General features: G+C 46.2%; 1 protein-coding gene across 1 annotated transcript in view; it reads right to left on the bottom strand.

The window, feature by feature from the left end:
- Positions 1-665, bottom strand: part of PIK3R5 (phosphoinositide-3-kinase, regulatory subunit 5) — a 71,023-nt gene extending 70,358 nt beyond the window's left edge. Inside the window, exon 1 of the mRNA XM_005878851.2 lies at positions 198-665. The gene's annotated coding sequence lies outside the window, so the exon portion shown is untranslated. The remainder of the gene's footprint in view (positions 1-197) is intronic.
- Positions 666-5,245: the final 4,580 nt, after the last annotated feature.

Below are 5,245 nucleotides of genomic sequence, written 5' to 3' on the forward strand. Positions count from 1 at the left end.
GAGGTGGGCGGGGCAGGGGCCAGGCTGGGGTGGGGGCGTCGGGGAAGGAGGAGAAAGGGGAAGCTCCGAGGAGCTGCTTCCTTCTCGCGCGGAGACCCAGCGCCCCACTTCCTTTTACCACTTCTATTTTCTGTCGTTGCTCTGAACATGTAAAATGTCTGCGCCCCCTCCGAGCAGAAAGACGCCCTGACCCTCACCTTCCGCGGGGACCGAGAAGCACCGGCCAGTCCAGACTCCCCGCCGCGGGTCTGGCTTTCCCGCCTCCTTCAAGTGGCTGTCACTGCCTCCGTTTCTCGCCCCTGAAGGGAGAGGGGGCATCGCCGGAGTCCAGGCCTCTTCGGGCCTCCCCTTCTCTCCCCGCAGACCACGCAGCAGAGGTGGTCATGCCAGGAGGTGGGTCGCAGAGCCCTGGAAGTCAGAGCACACCCCGTGCCTCAGTGTCCTCGTTTGCAAAACGGGGCTGAGCAGGTTTGCTGCTGTGCGGGCAGCCCCAGCGGTGCCAGGCGGCACTTGACTCAGAGGTGACAGCTGGCCAGGCTGAAACTCTCACGGCCACTCCTGGACGAGGCCGCCGCAGGAGCTGTCAGAAGCTGGTTCGTTATTGTTGGTCAGAAGCCACAGCCCTACCTGAGCTTGAGAGATGTGAGCACCGATGACTTGGCTGTCCCTGGCTCCCTAAATAGCAAAAGAGCAACTTCCCCAAAGGCCTAAAACAGAAAGTTCGCTGGGTGAACACGGAGGACTGTTCCCGCCGGTAGTAAGAGGTGGTGGAAAGGGGCTCAAAACCATCTAGTGCTTCTCCTCATTCACCACTGAACCCCCCACCCCACACACACACTCACACCACCACCACCACCACCACCATTTTACAAATAAGGAACCAAGGCCATGAAAGGCAGAGGATACGCCTAAGGTCATGGGACTTGATGAGGGTGGACAAGGACTGTAGTCTCCCAATCCCTACTTTTCCACCGCGGAAGCGAGAGCGGGTGGGGAGGAGAGAGCTGGAGGTGGCCAGCCTGGAGGGGGGCGAGGGGGAGGATGGGGGAAGGGGTAGAACTGCTCTAGAATGAGGAACAGGGTAGCAAGAGTGACACACTTGTGTACCAGATTGACGTGTTGCATTATGAGATCGCTTTGAAGGGTGAAGAAAATGCTAGAGAGGTTATGGCATCCTGGACTTCTTCCCTGTCCTCGGTATTCCTGAAACTGCAGGGAGAGAAAAGCTGAAGCAGAGGTGCCCCTTAGGTCACTCCCAGGAAGCTGAGCAGCCCCTGAAGCCCACTCAGTCCCATCCTGCCTCCCCTCACAGGTGGGCGTTCTCTTCTCCATCAGCAGGTGTGGCCCAGATGTTGCGTTTTCATGTTATCCCACCCACTCAATGAGCTCCACCTGTGTCCCCTGTCCCAAGCGGACAGACCACCAACCAGGAGATCTGAGCAGCACCTGACACCTATTGGCGGGAACTCAGAACTGCAGCTACTCGGGCATCTGACTCCCACCTCCCCGAAGCAGCTGGTAAGACTCAAGGTGTCCTGTCACTCGTGTGGCACCTGATTTTGTACCACTGTGTACAGCTCTGTTGTTGCTTCATTTAAAAGTACGTCTATTTTTGTCCCTCTCCTTCCTTTCACTGCCTTATGTTTTCAAAGAGGAGTCTAGTCGTCTCAACTTCCTCATCCTACATTTATGTTTCAGTGCTCTGAAACTATCACCAAGGAAACCCCAAATGCCAAATCCAGTGCCCTCATTTCTTACCTCACTGTGGCATTTGATGCTACCCCTCCTTGAGAATTATCTCCCTTGACTTCTCCTCTTCTGCCTCTGACTAATATTTCTGTTTTCTTTTTCTGGCTTCATTTTATGGCAACCCTAGGCAACATTTATATATATATTGATTTCAGAGAGAGGAGGGGAGAGGAGGAGAGGGATAGAAACATCAATGATGAGAGAGAATCATTGAGCAGCTGTCTCCTGCACACCCCCTACTGGGAATTGAGCCTGAACCCGGGCATGTGCCCTTGACTGGAATCGAACCCGAGACCCTTCAGTTTGCAATCTGATGCTCTATATGCTGAGCCAAACCGGCTAGGGCTACAACATTTTTTATAACTCCAAAATCACTGCAAAATATACATTTAAAAAAAGCAAAAATTGAATGTTGCAACTCTTTCAAACTTTTGAAGAACTTCCCATTTCATTTTCCTTGTTACTAAAACTTAAAAAGAAAACGACAGACCACTGTTTTCTATGATAAAAATGTAAAAATCTGAAATAAAATAAGCACAGCCTAGTCAGAGTGGCTCAGTTGGTTGAGCATCATGCTGTGCACCAAAAGGTCGCCAGTTCGATTCGTGGTCGGGGCACATACCTGGGTTTGATCCCCAGTTGGGCACGTACAGAAAGCAACTGATCTCTCTCTCCCTTCTTCTGTCTAAGCAAGTCATTTGGTGAGAATTAAAAATAAATATGTAAGTAAGTACAAATTGTATTCATCCTTTAAGATAGTAATATGCCGTGACAAAGTAGAGTCTGTTCAAGGAATGCCAGTGTTTGAATGAGCCTAAAGCGATTCGGGCATATTCAATGGCTCAGTTGGACTGGTGGGAAGTCAGGGGCCTGCCAGGAGGGGTTTATGGCGGGTCTTGGGTTGCAAGATTCAGTGAAAGCTCCAGCTGGTCAACATAGGAGACTTAGGATCTGACTGATCAGTTGCCATTTTAAAGTTCAGAAAGGACATTTGGGGTAGAACTGATGAAGGTGGGGGCCAACCTTCACCGCCCCCGAGTCCCTCCCAAGCAAGTCCATTGATGCTTTACTGGTAGCAGTGTCACCGCTGTCCCAGGTCAGATCAGATTGATTCCTGATCCTCATGGAGAAAAGAGCTTCAGGCAACAGCAAAAGAGTAGTTTCCATTAGGGTCCTGGAGAACAACAGGGGTAGGGGGGTAGATTTCCGGGGGCGGGGAGGGACACAATGAAGGAAGCTTTGAAGGAAGCTGGAGGACTGAGCAGGAGTCAGAAGCTCAAATGTCTCCAAGAGCCAAGCAGGTCCAAGTCCTGCACAGAACTGGTGAGATGGTGTCCACTCACCTGTCTTATGTCATCTCATGGCAGCTTCCTTTACGCTGAGCCTCCAGAAACAAGCCCTGCTGAAATATCAGTCCCTTTCCCTCCAGTTCAAAGGGTTCCTCGCCCCACACAGCTTTTGCACATTCGTCTTCGGATTTCTCTTCTGGAGGCATTGTGCATTGTACTCTTTCAACAGGCACACTTCATATATTACACAAAAAGGAATATTCTTCACTCCCGGCAAGAAATGTGCCTCCTCCCATTTCTCTTGAAGCATACAGCCCGCTTGGCCTCTTTTATTTTTCCACGTTTGCTAGAGACATGATTACAAGAAATATTTCACTCTTACCTAATTCCAATATATGAAAAAACAAAACCAATTGCACAAATACAAAAACTGGCGACTGACCCCTGACCTTGCTGTCTGGGAACAATAAGGTTTGGAAAGGATGCAAATGAGGAGACCGCTAAAGGAGGCCCCCTGGGAAAAGCCCGGCTTCAGCCCCGTGGAAATGCAGAAGTGATGTGGTCAGACTTTATAATTTTTGAAGAAAACCAAAATTTGGAACTCTTGATCTGAAATTGCCTGGTTTGTAAATGCAGGAAATTCAGAAGAGTATTTTAAAACTCCTCGCAGGCCAAGCCAGACGCGGCCTACTGGCTTCCAGTGTGTGACATCTGGTCTGTATTGTTCAGGTGGGAGCTGCGGCAGCGAGCTCTGAGTTATTTCTGTTAATGTGCGCTAATTTGTTCCCACTGGCGTGAGAGACCGTTTATGCGAAGGAGGGTCAATGTTCAAAGTTTATTAATGTTGTTCATCATATGAATGGGCCACCGGAGAACAACTGCATAATTAGCCTAATAGGATGCACCCTGATGAAAACCCTTAGGGACTAGGAATAAAAAGACTTTGTCAAGATGATAAATGTTATCTCAAGCCCACAGACCATATGATAGCTGGTGATGACCAGGAATGGAGAGCAAATATAGTTCTTTGGAACAGAGGCAATGCTACAAAAAACAAGGAGCAGAACAAGGATGGCATACTGTGAATAATGTCAACAATATTCTGAAATTTAAGGGAAAACAATAAGGAAAAATAAATAAGAGACATATATTTGGGGAGGAAGAGTTATAAATTTTGCTTATGATTATTTGCAAAAGATATGATAGTCTACCTGAGAAACCCTCGCTAATGGATTGAGAAATGTTTACAAAGAGTTGTAAAGTAGCTGTACACAAAATTATATGTAATTCAATGGTTTTCTATACACCAGCAATGACCAAACAGAAAATAAAGCTCATTCACCCCAGCAACAAAATGCCAAGGATTAGGAAATTCAAGGAACCCAGAATAGCCAAAATATCTAGAGAAAGAAAAATTGGAGGACTCAAACTCTCTGATTTCAAAACTTACCACAAAGCTACAGATAGACATACAATCAGGAGAGTATAATTGAGAGTCCAGAAATAAACCCTCCCACTTACAATCAAATGATTTTTTTAGCAATGGTGTCAAGACAATTCAAAGGGGGAAAGGTTGTTGCTGACGTAATTGGATATCCATGTGAAAAAGAGTGAAGTTGCATTCCTAACTCACACCACGCATAGAAATTAATTCAAAATTGATCAAAGACCTAAATGAAAGAGTTAAAACTATAAAACTCTCAGAAGAAAACAATGGTTTTCTTGAATTAGACAATGGCTTTTTAGATATAACCTCAAAATCACAAGCAACAAAAGAAAAATTAAATAAGATGTGCAGTATCAAAACAGAAAACTTTCGTGCTTCAAGGACACCATCAAGAAACAAAAGACACCCCACAGAATGGGAGAAAAATTTTGCAGGTCATTCATATGATAGGGGATTTCAATCTAGAATATATAAGTAACTTCTATAACTCAATAATAAAAAGACATAAATACATTGAAAAATGGACAAAGGACATAAATAGATATTTCTCCAAGGAAGATATACAAAGGGTCAACAAGCATTTGAAAAAATGTCCAATGTCATTAGCTATCAGAGAGATACAAATAAAAACCACAATGAAATACTATGTCACATCCCCTATAATCAAAAAGGCAGATAATAAGTGTTGACAGGAATGTAGAGAATTTGGGACCCTCATATATACATTGCTGATGGGAATGTAAATGGTGCAGCTGCTTTG

Source organism: Myotis brandtii, unplaced genomic scaffold (assembly GCF_000412655.1).
Source record: "Myotis brandtii unplaced genomic scaffold, ASM41265v1 scaffold573, whole genome shotgun sequence".
In the NCBI taxonomy this organism is placed as follows: domain Eukaryota; kingdom Metazoa; phylum Chordata; class Mammalia; order Chiroptera; family Vespertilionidae; genus Myotis; species Myotis brandtii.